Here is an 18529-nt window from a genome sequence, read left to right as displayed (position 1 = left end):
CAGCTCTGATTCGTTGTAGGACCACACGAAGGCACAAACAGCAGGAGGCAGGGCACCTGGGTGGCTCAGTCGGTTAAGCAACTGACTCTTGACGTTAGCTGAGCTCATGATCTCACAGTTTGTGAGTTCAAGCCCCATATCAGGCTCCACACTGAGGGTGTGGGATTCTCTCTCTCTCTCTCCATCTGCCCCTCCCCTGTTCTCTCTCTCTCTCAAAATAAATAAATAAACTTAAAACAAATGACTAGCAGGAGGCATGGATGACTACAAGCCCTCTCAGAGGCTGGCTACCACAAACACCTCTGTTTAACTCCTGCATTTTCAGACCCTTGACATATGAAACATTTATACAAAGAAGGCAGGGCATCATTCCCTGAGGTTTCTCTCGCTCTCCTAGAAATACACTTTGTTTCCAAATTCAGAAATTCAAGTGAAAGTCTCAAAAAGTGACCTTCTCTTCAGACAGACTTGATTAACAAGTTACTGCTCCCCAAAGCCTCTGCCCCTTTCAGGTCACTAGGAGGTCACATTTGTTTTCCTACCTATCATCACTTATCTACTGCTTCATAACAAATTACCATAAACCTTAAAGGCCTAAAACAACATGCATTTGTCACCTCACAGCTGCTACGGTCAAGAATCGGGCGCAACTCAGCTGTGCCCTCTGGCCCAGGGTCTCTCTCAGGGCTGTGATCAAGGTATGGGGCTTGGAGCCACCCTCCTCTCAAGGTTCAGGTAAGGCTGGATCACTTCTGCACTGGTTGTTACACTAAGGACCTCATGGTCTCACTGGCTTTTGCCCAGAGGCTACCCTCTTGGCCACTTGGGCCTCTCCATGGTGTATCTCACAACATGACCGCTGACTCATCGAAGTGAGCAAGGGAGAGAAAGTGAGAGATTGTTAGTAAGACGGAAGTCAGCCTTTTGTTGCCTAATCTTGGAAGTAACATCCCATCACTTTTGAAGTAACATCCCCACTCCCTTTTTCTTTCCTCTTTTTAAGTGTTTTTATTTATTCATTTTATTTTTTAATTTTTTATCTTTTTTCTTTTATTTTAGTTTTTTTCTTATTTTATTTGCTGGATTTTCTTCATTAGAAGTGAAGCAGTAGGTCCAGTCACATTCAAGGAGAAGAGATTACAAGGGCATGAATACTAGGAAGCTGGGATCACCCAAGGCCATGGCCAGACTCCTATACCCACTAATCTTCCTGAGGTAGGGAATGTCTCTCTGCTCAGCCAGAAACTTCCACTTTGCATTCTATCCCAGTTTTACTCTTTCCCTCCCCTTTGGGACCAACTCTATGGATAACTTAACCTAGAGTTTCTAGAAGCGTTCATGGGAAAAATTCTCTGTATTCTCACCAGTCTCAAGAATTTGCCCCTCTTTTTTTTTTTTTTTCCAAAGAATAAACAAAAACTCTATAGTTCTTCTGATTTCAAAAGTAATATGGGGGCACCTGGGTGGCTCAGCCAGTTAAGCATCCCACTTCAGCTCAGGTCATAATCTCACAGTTCATGGGTTCAAGTCCCACGTGGGGGCTCTGTGCTGACAGCTCAGAGCCTGGAGCTTTGGATTCTGTGTCTCCTTCTCTCTCTCTCTGTTCCTCCTCTGCTCATGTTGTCTCTCTCTCTTAAAAATACAATAAACATTAAAAATTTTAAAGAAAAAAGTAATATGTGCTTGGGGTGCCTGGCTGGCTCAGTCTGTAGAGCATGCAACTCTTGATCTTGGGGTTGTGAGTTCAAGCCCCATATGTGGTGTGGAGTCTACTTAGAATTAAAAATTAAAAACAATTTTTTTTTAGTAATATAAGCTCATTGTAAGATTCCAACAATATCAACATACAAAAACTATAAATAAAATTCCCTAGCATTCCTCCCACATCCCAGAGGAAAACTAATGTTAATACTGTGGTATACACTTCTTTCCCTTTTTCCGATACATGTGCTAATATCATATTTTTAAAGAATTTTTAAAGTTTATTTATTTTGAGAGAGAGAGAGAGAGCATGTGCATGAGCAGGGGAGGGGCAGAGAGAGAGAGAGGGAGAAGAAGAGAGAATACCAAGCTGGTTCCATGCTGTCAGCATGAAGCCAGGTGCAGGGCTTGAACTCACAAACCATGAGATCATGACCTGAGCCGAAATCAAGAGCCGGAATGCTCAACCAACTGAGCCACCAACACGCCCTGCTAATATCATATTCTTACTAATTTTCCAAGGAGGTATCAAACTCTTCTTTAGGTTTTTGTTTTGCTTTGTGTTGTTTTACTTAACGGGGTAGCTTGGCCCTCTTTTAGTGTCAGCACATATAGATCGACTTCATTCTATTCCTATACACATATAATCTATTTCATCATTTCCTTATTGGCGGTTACTTAGATTTTTTAAAAAAATTCTTGGCTGTTATAAACTACTACAGTGTGCATATGTGTGTGTATGGTAAGGAGTGTATTTGCATGTTTGCATATTTCAGCAGAACAGGTCTCTAGAAGCAGAATGCTGAATCAAAGGGTATTACAAGTGTGTTACAAATTGTTCTTCAGAAGGGTTGTGCCAATTCCAACTTTCCCAAAATTGATAGTACTTTTCCGAGTAAAGTCCCTGGAAGAAGTGGTCAATGCCTTTTGAGAGGATCCAAGACCCTGTTAATTGTGAGAAGTGCTGAAAAAGCAGTAGAGGGAAAAATTCTTCTGTGAAAGGCCATGGCTGCAATCAAAAGACCTCAGATTCGTCATTCTCAGCTGATTCTGGTTCTGATTCTGCATCCTATCTCTGCGCTAGCACTTGACCAAGAAATGAAACTGTGTGGGCCTCACCCACAGAGCTGAGCCTATATCACAAGCAAGGTGATCCTGAGATGCCCTCACAAGAGCCAGCTCCTCGTCTGGAGCAGACACTCATGTGACGATACATCCACCCACACTCCCATCTGAGACTTTGCACAGGAGAACTGGAAATGGAGGGCAGGCCGCTGGGCCTCTGAGTCTGGAAGATTCCTTGACAGAGCCTTTCTGAGCCAGCAATCCGAGCTGGGGTAGAAGGAGCGGAAGAATTCAAAAGCCAGAAACCCCTATACACAGCCAGCACCTAAAGTCAGACCATTTTGTGTGCAAATTCAGGCTCTATTTGTCCTAGTTATGAGGCTGCACTCCCGATCTCCCATAAAAGGAAGCCCCCTACTGGCGATGACATGTGTGTATGACACAGGTAACAATTCACTGAGCTCTACACTTGATATGTGTGCATTTTACTGCATGTAAATTATACTTCAAGAGAGAGAAAGGAGGGAAGGGGACATCATAAAAGAGAAAGAAAAAAAGGGAAGAGAAGGGAGCAACAGGGGACAGGGTCCCACAGTGTGTCCTGTCTGCCCACCCAAGCACACCTCTCAGGATGCTGAGAGAACAAAGGACTTGTGGACCTCTGCCCCGCGTCCCAGCCTGTACCAAGTAAGCTGCCAGTGTTGGCCTCGAGCCCTTTGCCCAACAATGGTGCATCCATTGTTAATAGTCAATAGTATAAGAGATAGAGTAACAGAGAAAGAGCGTTTGCACAATAACAACATGTGCTGATGTAATATTGTGAAGCTTTAATGGATGATTCCTCTCCTCACCCTCCCTTTTATTTGGTGGCCTTTCCCTCATTCCTATGGAGAAACGAGAGGCTGCCATCTGTCTCATAGTGGCCTTATCATGGCAGAGCCAGAGAAGAGAGCACAGATTGTTGGCTTCTAAATCCAAAAGGAATCACCCTTATGGATCGCTGAAAGGTGCATGGAGGGATGGGGGAATGTTGGCCAAGCCAGTCTCCTGGGCTCTCCACCCACTTGTTCCAACAGCCATCTTTCTTGTTGCACCCTCCCGCCCCTGAGAAGATATTCAAGGTAGAGCGACAGGCTGGATGGGGACTCATGGCAGAGGCTCTAAAGGCCATGGTCTCTCAGAAGCAGTTAACTTCAAAGGGAGAAAATAAGTAAGTAACAGGCCCCCCAGAAAAGTTTGAGAATTTCAGAGGAGGAGGCTTGAGTGGGTTTAAATCTCAAGTGTCTGAGTATGCCTGGAACTCAGTAAGTCTGTTTTCTGACACCAGAATGAAAAGAGAACTAAAAATGGGGCGCCTGGGTGGCGCAGTCGGTTAGGCGTCCGACTTCAGCCAGGTCACGATCTCGCGCTCCGTGAGTTTGAGCCCCGCGTCGGGCTCTGGGCTGATGGCTCAGAGCCTGGAGCCTGTTTCCAATTCTGTGTCTCCCTCTCTCTCTGCCCCTCCCCCGTTCATGCTCTGTCTCTCTCTGTCCCAAAAATAAATAAACGTTGAAAAAAAACATTTTTTTTTAAAAAGAGAACTAAAAATAAAGAGTTTCAAAAAAAAATGGAGGCTTTTTTTTGTGTGTGTGTGTGTGCATCTGTATTATTGGGGAAATGCACATTTGCCACAAAAGCACAATTGTCTGGAATGGATGTTTTTGCCTGTGTTCTGCACCTCTCTTATCACAAAGATGCATTTTCCAAGCCTAGAAATCACATATGTGTCCTAACTGGGACAGTTAAGAAAAGAAAAAAAGAGAGAGAGAGAGAGAAAGTTATGGGTCAGCTCTTGTCGTCTGGAGATTTTCATCCAGAGTGTCAGCTCAGACAGGGAATGGGAAAATAGAAGGCACTAGATTTCCCCTCTCCCCTTGCCAACAAAGAAAACTGTTTCCCAGGCCCATGTGCCCAGACCTGCCCTAATTTGTTTCCCAAATTAGGAAAAGAAAACCACATGATGAGGCTCATTTCACAGCTCTTTGTACTTCCTCACCCCTGAATGTGACTCAGCAGACACCCAGGGACTGGATGAGGGAGAGAAGGTCCAGTTGGTTTAACCAGTGCCACCTGATGGCCTGCCATGGACGGGGCAAGAAAGAGATTCTATGAATAAAGCCTTCCTCAAGATAGGACCCACTACCTGGACCCCTGGACCCCATCTTTCCCTCCCCTCCCCAATCCCAGCCTAACTATGGCTTCCCCCAGAAGGGAAAAATTTCCCCTTGTTCCCCCTGGACATACACGGTTCAGTTCTAACAGCTGAACTCTGGGATCAGTTGGCCAAAGGCAGTGAGTGGGTTGTTTGGTTGTTGTTGTTGTTTTTCAAGTTCACAGACAGCAAATGAATCTAAGATTCTATGGTTTTAGCTTCCCACATGGGTGCTTGGGGAACGGAAGCATGGAGTAATCAGCTAAAGTGCAGAAACCCCAACTTGGGTGCTTAAATGGTTGGGAAATAGTTTCTAAAGCAAGAGCAATGATAACCAATCAAATTCTGGCTCCAGATTTAGCAAAGTGGGCCCAGAAGAGTGGTTTGAGGTCTAGACAGGTGTTGGAATTTCACTCACTACAAGAGGCACTGAAAATCTTATTGAAAACCAGGTGGCTGAAAGACAGCCAAAAAAGAAAAAGGAATCCCTTTGCTTCACTGAAGATGGCAGATCGGAAGAGCCAATCTGCTGGAACACTTTAATTTGGAAAGAAGGTAGAATTAATTTGAATATATGTGTTCAAAGTCCCAAGAATTTATGCAGAAGCCTTTTTCATCTTCTGGAAATGGTGTCTGGCCCACACAATGTAGAGCTTACATTCCTATGGCCCGGGATTGGCCCTGATTGTCTTATCCTTGCTCTTCTTATTATCTCCAACCACATGTAATTTTCTTCACAGCAAAGATCTTGACCTGGCCTTTGTTTACGAGGCCACCAGAGTATGCAGACCGGAGCTTTGCAATTATGCGAGGACTTAACTAAGTTTGACACCAACCCTTCCTTTTCTCAGTTAAAACACCAGGCATGAAGACTGATAAGAAAATGATGATAATGTAGTTTAGAACACAAGGAGTTCTAAGATACAGCATTGTGACCTTTTGCCCTAACAAAATGAAAGGGAATTGCTGGACCCTGAATTGCCAGATTGAAAATACGAACATTTCACAATATCAAATGACAATAACAAGGAGCCAATTTATTTCAATCATTTTCCTAGAATTGAGCAGAAAGCCTCTGATTTTTAAAGCTACTTCATGGTCAACTAAACACATTTTTTTATTCCTCAGAACTCTGTTTTGGGCGAGGGGGAACCCCTCGACAAAATGACACTTCCTGTTTGTGGACTGTTTGTTTGTTGGGTGCTGTGCCTCAGGCCTGAGAAGTGGGGCCCTGCTGAGTTTCTGGATCTTCTGACTGGCACCCAGGTTGCTACAGAGATCTTAGAGCAGAATCCAGAGTGAGCAGGTGTCTGACAAGTCTCTGCTTCACACTGGAAAACAGCTCACTGGAGCATCAGAAGATAACATGGATTTTTTCAGAATTAAAATGAAAGCCCCCGGGAGCAAGAATTCACCTGCTTCTTCCCTGGGCATAGACGCTCCTTTGTTCTCCAAGTGACATTGGCTAATGACTTCAGCTGTCCTGTATTTGCAGTTTTGCAAATCGCCTCAGGAAAGCTAGGAAAGCTCACCAAATCCTGATCCCACCAGCGGGGGCTGTCTGCTTCCCTGCCCACCTTTCTGCCAAGGTGCCCCAGCCTGAGCCAGAGAAGAATTCTGGGACTTCTTGGGGTGGCCCTGTGGCATTTGAGAAGTTACCTGGGCCCAGGGCAATGATGAAGGGGATGAATGGAGCTGCAGCCAACATATACTGCAGGCTGAGCTCGTGGGGAGACACCAGCTCCACAGCTGACAAAAAAAACAACACAGGACTATGCCAGGGGTTCCAAATTCCAAATACCTCAGACATCTTTTTTAAGTTTATTTATTTATTTTGAGAGAGAGAGAGTGAGCAGGGGAGGCAGAGAGAGAGAGAGGAAGAGAGAGAATCCCAAGGAGGCTCCATGCTGTCAGCACAGAGCCCGACTTGGGGTTCAAACTCATGAACTGTGAGATCAGGACCGGAGCCAAAATCAAGAGTGGACACTTAACCAACTGAGCCACCCAGGCACCCCTCAGACATTTTTTTTTTAAGGTTCTGCCTATTTTTACATTTATTTTCATGTTTATTTACTTTTATAGGAACTTGTTTGAGGTCACAGGATGAGGAAACATTTCCAGTTTATTTAAGCTTTTACAAAGTTAGAAGGGCAAGGCTGTGAGGCAGAAGGCCCTGGTCTACCCATGTGCTGATGGGAGCCCCCACCTCTCCAGCCCAGCCTCCTCTTCCCCCGCTGCTGGGGTCAGGCCTTACTCCCCTCTGCCCTCAGTCCCTTCCGGACGAGCTGTTTCTTACAGAGCTTTCTTCTCCCATAATGATGAGTTTCATACCAGGGAGACTCCATTTTGGATGGCCGAACAGGTGATTTTAAAGCAGGAAGTAACAACTTTTATACCTATGTCAGTGAAGGGCTTGAGTCTATCAGATCATGGGCCAGGATTTTAGGAGACCTCTAAAGGTCAAATCATTCCCTGTCTCAAAGGAGGGTAGCACTGCTCCTAAAATCAAAGGGCCCTGCTTTTGTTTGTTTTCTAAAAAAAAAAAAAGAAAAAAAAAGTTTACAGCTGAAATACCTTTGATACTTTTTGGATTCTGGGAAAGAAAAAAAAAAATATCTGCCAAAGTGTCACCAGAATAGGTGAAATGCTTCCAAGGTGGCAATTTCCCCTTCCCTCTTCTTTATGAAGCATACATCGGCTTTGGAGTCAGCAGACACTAGGTTTAATCCTGATCATCTATGTGCTCTGTAACCTTGAACATGTCACCTAAGCTAAAACCCAGCTTCTTTTACTATCAGTGGGTATTTGTAAGGAGTAAATGAAATGATGTGCACCAAGTGCTTAAAGCTTTCTTGGTGCACAGAAAGAGCTCCGCAGAGAGGAGCTGATGTTACAGTTAGCGGCCAGTGCTCCTCCTATTCCCTCAAGGATCCCCAGTCTCTGCAACTGCAGCAGTGAGACACATAATTGTCCTCAGGATGAAGCTTGCAAAATGCAGACTTGAGCTCATCTTGGGAGAGTCACGGTGGCAAATAGACAGCAACACTGGGAAGGAGAGTTGGTAGGAGAAAGGGCTGGGTGGGTCCTGCTACTTTTTGATGAAGGTCTGAGAACTCAGTACTCCCAGCTGGTCATGAGTTTCAGCCCTCTGTTCCTGGACCTTCTCTAAGATACAGTGGGAACCCAGGTGGATCCCTTGTACTTCTCACTTAGGTACACTTACTAGGGGAGGACTTTCGCTGGTTTGTTGCAGTCATTACTTCTCTTCCACATCCTTTGGGACCTGTCCACCATCCAAACTTTGTGTTCAGAGGAGAGGAATTGCATGTGGAAAATGTCTGGAAACCATTTGCCTCAGCCCTCAACCCCTGGCAACCCCTAGTGAAGATCTGAGTCCCTGCTCCCTGACACTGACCCCTTCTCTGGGACCCCAGCCATTTTGTGGCTTATTTGGTGAACATTGTGGTGATGAGTTGGGGGTTAGCCTAATTTAGCTGCCAGTTTTGTTCAGGAAGAAGGCAGCTAGAGCTTACACAGGAAGGAGAAGAAAAAGCATTTCATCAGTGGAAAGGTGTTACTACAGACTGGCCAAGGTTTCGGAAAGACTACTGAACCTGCATGGGGTTCCAGACCAGTGCAAGGAAGACACAGAGGGGAAGGGAGGAGGGCTGCAGTCCAGGGACCCTCTCCCCTCTCCCTGTAACACCCCCACCTCTTCAGAACACTACGCCCACTACATGTGGGGCTCCCCTTCTTCCTTTTCTTTTCTTTTCTTTTTTTTTCAATTTGAGAAAGAGAGAGAACAGGGGCAGAAAGAGAGAAAGAATCCTAAGCAGACTATGCACTCAGCACAGAGCCCAACGTGGAGCTCGATCCCACAAACCATGAGATCATGACCTGAGCTAAAATCAAGAGTCAGATGCTCAATGACTGAGCCACCCAGGCACCCTCCCTTCTTCCTTTTCAAAGTGCCTGCCCTTTACTTCCTCGTCTCTCACTGTGTCCTCAGCTCCTCACGACCTGACTTCTGCCTCCCCTGTGCCCTGCCCGGCTCTGCTGATACCCTAAGCTTGGCCTTCAGCCTCCATTGCCCCTCGGCAGCATCCACCCTGCTCACCTCCCCCCTTGAGGAGTTCCATCCCCTGACGTGTGTGTGGCCATCACCCTGCTCTTCTCTCTGAACGCTTTCTTACTGGCCTTCCTCAGTTCCACCTGCCTTAACTAGGAATTCCCTAGAGTTCACTCCTTGTTTTCTTACAAGATCAGAGCCCATCTCAGATTTAGGCTCTGGAGAGACAATATGGTCAGAAGCATGATTTGACTTATTCGTACAAAGCAGTGGGGGTGCGTGAGATTGCCACTCTGTTTCCTCCATTTCCTGTGGCGGCCACGGGCGTTGCAGCCGCCCAGCTTCTCCGGCTGGAGACACCAGGGACTTGTTTATCTGTGATCCCTCCTCAACTTGATCTCCATGTGCATGGCCACATCATCTTTGGCATTTCTTCACACCCTTCCTCTCTTCCTGCAGCTGCCTTAACGTGATTATTTCTGCCTGAAACATGGCAGTAACTTCTTAATACGTTTCTCTGAGCTGCTAGGAACCACGTCTCCAACCTACAAAACACCTTATTTCCCCATCTTCCTTCCAGAATTCTGTGCCCTAATGGATAGGGATGGAAGGATAGGGCAAGCCAGTCCGGAAGACCCATGGCTGTAAGGAACAGATGTCTCACCTACAGCTTGTAAACAGACAATCCAAAGAGGGAGATAAGGAAGTATGAAAAACTCCGTTTCGTGGAAAATCGCAATAGATTCTAGAGCAGGAAGTTCTTTTACACAAAACTGTAAAAGGGAAGTGCCATAGCAATAACCCTGGACAGAGGGTCATGAATGCTATGGCTTTAATTGCATCTCAGCGTAATAAACCATTCTGTAGAGGCTTTATGCGCTAGCAGTTCTAAGAGGGAGGTGGCTACAGAGCCGAGAGCAGGCAGATCAGAAGCTGAGAGAAAATGGCTCAGAGCTTGGGCAGAGGTGGAATTGAGTATCCAAGGGTCCGGCGGAGGAGGTGGTACCCAGCACGCTATGAGACTTTTGCTCAGATCAGCCTGGAGTAGGAGGGTGGGAATGCCAGAACACAGAGGAGCAGCACCCCACAAAGCAAACAAAGACTGTTCAGTCTTCTGTCATAAATTTGGAAATTCGAAAGCACCCACTGCATGCTGGCAGCTGCTTGGTACTTTCATAGGGCATTCCATTTCAGTCTTGGGACAAATACGCAAGTTAGACACTGTTCTTATAACCATTGTGCAGAGGAGGAAGCAGAGACTTTTGAGAACTGGAGTGACTGGTGAAAGTTTGCTTAGGTGGTACCCGACAGACCCAGGATTTGAATCCAGGACTTCTGACTCCATAATGTCTTCTTGGTTAAAACATAGGGTGAGAGAGGGCCTCAGGTGGTTAAGTGCTTCCACGGAACTCAGGGGCACTTAAGCCCCTCCGAAGTCACTGAGCCACCTCCAAACCCTGACACTGACCAATCAAGGCTTCTTGGAAAACCGGGGAGAACTTGGAACGAGGCTCCCAAAGTCTCTCTCCCAGACTGATGCTAGGAATGTCCTCAGTCCAAGGAAATCCGTGATAGATATAGGACTATGAGAGATGGGGTCCTCAGAGGGGCCCCAGGCCATAACAGGTGGCCCAGTTAGCCTCCTAGATGGTACCAACGGAGTGGGTCTTCAGGAGCAATAGAAGACAGTCTGTCAGGGTAACGGTAGGAGTGAGCAGACCGTGCATGCCTGGCATTATATTCAGGACTGGTTGTAGAATTTGCAGAGCCCTGTGCAAAATGAAAATGAGGGCTCTTTTTCAGTATTATTAAGAATTTCAAAATGGTAAGGGCACCTGGGTGGCTCAGTTGGTTGAGCGTCAGACTTTGGCTCAGATCATGATCTCATGGTTTGTAGGTTTGAGCCCCACATCGACCTCTCTGCTGTCAGTGCAGAGCCTGCTTCAGATCCTCTGTCCCCCTCTCTCCCTGCCCCTCCCCAGCTTGTACTCTCTCTCCCAAAAATAAATAAACATTAAAAAGAGAAGAAGAAGAAAAAAGAATTTCAAAATGGTGACAGAGGGGAATGAAAATAAAAAACGCTCCATCCCGCCTATTCCACCACGGCTATCAATTTATCTTATGAATATGTTCACAGAAGTGTGAAAGGACATATATATAATAACATTCATTGTGACACGGTTATGATAGCATATAATTGCAAACAAGCTTCAATAGAAAATTGGTTATATGGAGAAAAAGTACACAGCCATAAACAAAGAAGGAGGAAGCTCTCCATGCCCTGATAAGGAACTGCTGTTAAGAGAAAGACCGAAGTGCAGGATTGCATATCAAATGGCATGTGCATAAAAGGGGAGGTGATCTACATCTGCATATGCCTAAAATCTCTCCTGAGTAAAAGAATGCCAGTAAACTAATACAAGTGGCTCCTGTTGGGTAGGAAGAATTTGGCCATGATGGGAAGAAAATTTTCCGCATTTATTGATTCTGAACATGCGAATGTCTTATTTATCCTAAAAGTAAAATGAATTAAAATAATACAACAATTACTATGATAGAAATGTCCATCGACACACTGCCTAAAATCATCGTGTGAGCCATCGGTGGTATGTGTCCTTACTTGGCGAAACACCGTTCTGATGGGCTCCACTCTGCACCCGAGTGCTCACAGGCCTGGGTGTGCACTGTCAGACAGGTGAAAGTCCTGGACAAGGTAGGCCAACCCGAGTGCTAAGAAGGAAGTCGAAGAACCTTATCATTAAGAAAGGCTCTTTAGACTTATGATCTGTTAGCGAAGTCCGTGTTGCTACTGCCCTGAAGCCCAGAAGAGATTCTGAGGCCCAGAGAAAAGGGACTGTGTCCCTTTGTGAAGAATGAGCTATGTCTGCTTTGGTAGTTGAGTTGTGACCAGATGAGAAAAGGGACCGAAGTAAGGATCTTTCAGACAATCTTTCATTTCAGCCAAGGGTTCTGGGGAAAGAGATGCGAACACTAGCCAGATCAGGATGGGAGACCTGGATGACAGACAATGGGAACTGTGGACAGAAGAAGATGTACGCAAGTATGTTCTAAGTTAGAAGGTGGGTGTGAGTCTCCTGTGATGGTCAACAGAGAGATTACTCAGTGTGAGTGGTTAAGAGCCATCGGACTGCACTTGTGCATCTAGTTGCACTTGTGTTAATGCAGCCTACAATTGCACATGATTCTGTTGACTGCTATCAAACTTAAAGTCAACCCAAATAGTTAGGCTTCTTCTAAGATATTGGGTTTTTTTTTTTTAATTTTTTAAATGTTTGTTTATTTTTGAGAGAGAGAGAGAAACAGAGCATGAGCAGGGGAGGGGCAAAGAGAGAGGGAGACACAGAACTCGAAGTAGTGTCCAGGCTCCGTGCTGTCAGCACAGAGCCCGATGCGGGGTTCGAATTCACAAACTGTGAGATCAGGACCTGAGCCGAGGTCAGATGCTTAGCCAACTGAGCCACCCAGGCGCCCCTCCAAGATATTGTGCTGAAGTGTTTTCTTCTTCCTATCTTAGGATGGTTAAGCTCGTAAAGTCAGGAGTAACTCTTTACATTGATCTCTATCAAATTTCAACTTGGAGTTTTTGTGAACCAGTGTGAGTCAGGCAATATTTTAGTTCTGATTCTGTTATTGTACATGTTGACTCTCTCTCTCCAAGGTTTGAGTCATTTGCAAATCTGATCCAAGTTTATTAAAATCTTAAAGGCAAAAGTTGACACTGATGCTTCAAGAAGGGTCTATGGACATAACATTTAGCCAATTAAATCATGTAAATTGTTTGATCTTGGGAATATCTAGGCCAAATGTGTTTCTGATATTTATATATGGCCCTTTCCCACCAATCAGGAAAGTCTTCTCAAAAAAGGAAGAGTTTGCTTTCACCTGACTTGTTCTTAGTAAACTCAAGCTAGCTCCTAAAGGTCTCAGCTCCCTTTTTGTTTTTAAGTGCCTCTGTTTAATAATCTATATTTTAGAATTCTTCCTAGAAATCCACTGATAAATCTCTGATGTTATTTTTAGAATTAATGTCTTTTGGAAATCTAGAATCACACTTACCCATTCATCCTGACTTTGTAGCGTCTATCCCAGTCTTCACCGTGCTTCAGTTAGTGACAAGATTTTAGGGATCATACTTGCAAAATCTTTCCGTTCCTGGGATTCAGTGAATCTGGGCTTGATTACAGGAGTTTCTTTAAAGCAGTTATCAGCTTTCTCACTATCCTCTGTCCGGGTCTTCGTTCTCTGTGTAACTCAGGAACGAAGTAGGAGCTGAGGATTTCTGCTTTCTCTTTGACATCTGTTAACGTGACGCCATCTGCACCAAGCAGTGATCCTGCCTGCTCTTCCTCAGACACGAAGGAGCCATTTGTGTTGTCCCTAGTATTTTTTTTTCAGCCTCAGCTCACCCTGGGTTTCGACTTCCCCTGTACTCTGCCTTTGATTTGTCTGCCTGGCATCAGATTCTTCCTTGGCCGAGAGCCATGTCCTCCATCACCTGTGCATGTCTGGCCTCTGAGAGTTCCCAGGGGAGTCCCAGTGCCTCTCCATTTCTCTCCTCACTGGGATCCCTGATTACTATGTGGTTATGTTTGTTGCTGAGAGTCTTCCATCTCTCATTAGCAGTTGATTGTTTTAGAGTCTTGGGCCAGTGGTGCACGTCTATTTTTCATTTTTTTATTCACCAAATCTCCCCTCCACCCTGGCCTTTTTTCCGGCATACCACAAAACTAGAGCAAACTTAAGCAAACACTGAAGTTTATTATAAGGGTGCATAAATGTCTCCTAGAGGCTAAGTGCAGGAATCTGAGTAGGGCTCAGGAAATCCTGGAATCAGGGGCTAGAAAGTCACTGGGTTTCACTATCTCTGCCTTTTGTCTCTGACGCTCACTGGGCATCTGCTTCATTCTGTTTCTGTGTAGACTGGCTTTCTTTGCTTTCCTGGACCTCATGCCAGAACATTATAGAACCACAGCTCCTAAGTTTACAAGCCATGTTTCCAGCTCCCCAAAGAGATGAGCCTGTTGTCTCTCGGTCATGAATACCAATTCACAGGAGACAAAACCTAAGGGGTCTAGCCTGTCAGATGCCCACCACAATCCAACCAGCCAGTAATCATGCTATTCAGGGGTGCCTGGGTGGCTCAGTTGGTTGAGCGTCTGACTCTTGATTTTAGCTCAGGTCATGATCTCCGGGTCATGAGATCAAGCCCTGCATTGGGCTCCAAGCTGGCGGCTCTGTGCTGGGGCCTCTGCACTGAGTGCTCTGAGCTGGGCTTGGAACCTGCTTGGGATTCTGTCTTTCCTTCCTTCCCTCTGCCCCACCTCCACCCACACTCTCTCAAAAGAAAGGAAGAAAGAAAGAAAGGAAGGAAGAAAGAAAGGAAGAAAGAGATCATGCTGTTCAAATGTGGCCACAGGACCTACTCTGCTATGGATTAGGTGGACAATTCTTAGAGAAGTAGAGGGAGGAACACAACCTAATAAGTATCTACTCTTTACTCACACACTCATTCATTCAGCAAACATTTATCATATGTCTAGATACTGTTTTAGCTGTTAGGGTCACTATAGGGAAAGCAAAAGAGAATCTTTAGAAATTCTATCCCACTAAATGTGAGGTCCATTTCTAACTCTCTGCACACCCCCCTTTTTTGTACTATGAATGGTCCATTTCTACTCCTTCTATATCAGTAACTGTCTTGTTTGGAGCAGCATTTTCCCTTAGGTACCCGCTGACTTAGAATCTGCATACTTGAAGGAAATATGCTAAAGAAACAAATGAATGAATTATGCAGATACCTGACCCTCCTAAACAGAAAGACCCATGGAGTATTGAGCCTGTCCAAGGAGGATGCAAACTAGATCCCTGACTTTGTGGTTAGACCACACTTAGTGGATGGATGCTATAGGGAGAAGACACAGGATCGAAAAGGCCAATTGCATTCAAAAAGGAAAAGTTACAAGATGTACAGAACCAGAATCAAACCAGATCAGCCATAATTAAAAAAAATATTTAGATCAACACTTACTAAGCTTTTAATGTAAGACATTAGGTTCTAGGTTCTGTAGGAAATGTAATGAAATAGAAAGCAAACTTCATGACTCAAAGAACTTAGAGTTGGTTGAATAGGTAAGGTAGAAAATAGATAATGTAGGGGCACCTGGGTGGCTCAGTCGGTTGAGTGTCTGACTTAGGCTCAGGTCATGATCTCACGATTCGTGAGTTGGAACTCTATGTCAGGCTCTGTGCTGACAGCTCAGAGCCTGGATCCTGCTTCTGATTCTGTGTCTCCCTCTCGCTCTGCCCCTCCTTTGCTCATGCTCTTTCTCTCTCTCTCAAAAAATAAACATTAAAAACATTATTTAAAAAAGAAAATAGATAATGTAATAAGGAATGCTTATGTTTTGGAATTTGATTATATATACTATAGGAATTCAGAAAAAAAAAAAAAATGAAAACTGCCAGGACTAACTTAGGTCAGGGAAAAGCTTCATGTAGGACAAGAATCTAAGCTGGGCCTTTAAGAATGGCAGGATTCATATGTGCAGAAAAAAGCCAAAGAACAATTTTATAGTGAGGATCCAGTGTATTTACTTGTTCAACTCAGGGTTCAGAGCTTCAATTAGTATGTGTTCATTCACTAATTCATTCATCAAACTTTTACTCATTGCCTACTTAAGGAGGTGCTGAATACTATGTGTATAAAGGGTACAAAGATGAAAATCATTCTTATCTCTAGTGCGCTTAATGTGGAGTTTCTTTAAAAGAGTAGGCAGGGGCGCCTGAGTGGCTCAGTTAGTTAAGCGTCTGACTTCGGCTCAGGTCATGATCTCACGGTTTGTGGGTTCAAGCCCTGCGTCGGGCTCTATGCTGACAGTTCAGAGACTGGAGTCTGCTTCAGATTCTCCCTCTCTCTCTGACCCTCCCCTGCTTGCACTCTGTCTCTCTCTCTCTCTCTCTCTCAGAAATAAACATTAAACAAATTTTAAAAAATAAATAAATAAAAGAGTAGGCATTATACATGCCCTTATTTTGATGATAGGATGGATATATGTAACCAACCAAATTGAATTATTACAGTGACTTTGAAAGCACCTTCCACAGCATGGTATTTAGCATATATTTTAAGAATCTACCATGTGATAGTTACAAAAGATAGAGTGAAAAAATCAGACGTAGGTCCTGTGCTCCTAGAGCTTACAATCTGGTTGGAAGGCAGACATTTAAACAAGAAATTACAATCATGCATGGTTTAATAAAGACAGAAGAGGGGCGCCTGGGTGGCGCAGTCGGTTAAGCGTCCGACTTCAGCCAGGTCACGATCTCGCGGTCCGTGAGTTCGAGCCCCGCGTCGGGCTCTGGGCTGATGGCTCAGAGCCTGGAGCCTGTTTCCGATTCTGTGTCTCCCTCTCTCTCTGCCCCTCCCCTGTTCATGCTCTGTCTCTCTCTGTCCCAAATATAAATAAACGTTGAAAAAAAAATTAAAAAAAAAAAAAGACAGAAGAGGTAGAGAATAACTAACCTCGCTGGTGAGTCAGGTAAGAAGACTGGCACTCTAAGATGATCCTCAGTGACCCCTTCCCTTGTGTAACTCCCTCCCCTTGAGTGGGCAGGACCTGTGACTTGCTTCTAACTCAAAGAATATGTCAAAGGTGAAGGGATTTTGAAGAGCTAATTAATATTCCCAAATAGCTGACTTTAAATTGATCAAAAGAGATAGCAAGAGAGAAAAAGACCCACGGACTACTGAGCCTGTCCAAGGAAGATGGAAACTGCATCCCTGGCTTTGTGGCTAGATTATACTTAGTGGATAAGTGCTATGGGGAGAAGACACAGGATCGAAAAGGCCAATTACATTCAGTTGGGCCTGTCCTAATCAGACAGGGAGGTCTAGTGGTCAGAGACTCAACGAAGTAGAGATTCTCTTTCCATTTCTACCTTGAAGAAGTAAGTGTCATGTGTTCCATAGCTGCAATCCTGCTAATAACATGAGGGAGTTTAGAAGAAGACCCTTTTCCAGTCAAGTCTTCAGATGATAATGCAGCCCAGCCCACACCCCAACCTCAGCTTTGTAAGGCCCTATGCAGAGGACCTAGCTAAGTCATGGTCACATTCCACATCCATGAAAACTCCACACCCCCATGAAAACACACAGGGTAAATGTGTGTTATTTTAAGCTGCTAAATTTGTGATGCTTTATTATGCAACCATAGAAAACTCATATGATGGTAGATTAGGTAGGACAATTTATGATGTGTTCCTGGAGAAAGAAAACTTTTCACACTGAGGCTTTCAACTAGCATTTCTAAACAATGGGACCCATGCTGGGTTTTCTGTATGCTCCCTGTGAAATCCAGGCCAAGTTTATATATAATAGATGAGGTCTCCCTGCCCACTACCTGAGGGTTTCCTGTGTGGAACTCAATGTAAATATTCACTTGCTGTTAGAGTTGAGGTCATAGAAAGAATATGTTTTTCCCTACTGTTATGATTGTACCTCACTTTATACAAGTAAGATGACACTGACAAACTCTATAAAATTATATTTTTCAAATAGGATTCAATTTTTTTAGTTTTTGATTCATTTGTCCAATTAGCCAAAGTCTATATAGCACCTGCCACTGGCCTAGATCTATACTAAATGTGAACAGAGATGAAGGAAAATCGAGACATGGTTCTACCCTTTGAAGAGCTTGAGAGAGTCTGATGTAGTTTTTAAAAAGTTAAAGAACAATTAAACACTAAATGCTAAAAGTGGGGATCAGGAGGTAACTGCTGAGTGACAAGGAATAATGGAAATAATAAGTTCGATTTCCCAGGATTCTCCCTCAGAGAGAAAGGAAAACACTGGGAATGTTCTTACCTTCCAGCTGAATGCAAGCATGCAACATGAGTTTTGTGACCTGTTAGCCACTGAGACGTAAACGCTGCTTATTCAGAATGTTGGAGTAATTTCAAAGGTACTGAGCTGCAACTTTGTTATCCAAACTATGTCTCAGCAAAATTTACTCAAGAAATAATGTTTACTGAACACCTACTATATCGAGTGCTATGCTAGGAATGTGAATACAGTGCTATATCTGTCAGAATGTGTTGTTGTTGTTTTTAAAGTTTTTACTTAAGTAATCTATACACCCAACGTAGGGCTTAAACTCACAACCCTGAGATCACAAGCCACACGCTCCTCTGACTAAGCCAGCCAGGCTCCCCTCTGTCAAAATATTTTAAACTAACAGAAAACCCCATTAAAATGGCTCACACAACAAATACATTTATTATCCCGCCAAATAAGAAGTCCTGAGGTTGGTCAGCTCTAGGATGGATTAATTTAGGAACTCACTAACATCATTAAAAATCCAGTTTTTTATTTTAGTTTTCCATCCTCCTTTCCTTAAGACTTTGGCTTGAACCATCTTAGCTGGCTCTCCTCATGGTGACAAGAAAGCTGCCACTGTTCTAGGGACATCTTCACAACACTGTCT

This window comes from Herpailurus yagouaroundi, unplaced genomic scaffold (assembly GCF_014898765.1).
Source record: "Herpailurus yagouaroundi ecotype Mexico unplaced genomic scaffold, PumYag 195, whole genome shotgun sequence".
Classification (NCBI taxonomy): Eukaryota; Metazoa; Chordata; class Mammalia; order Carnivora; family Felidae; genus Herpailurus; species Herpailurus yagouaroundi.
Note: the sequence above shows the minus strand (reverse complement) of the source record.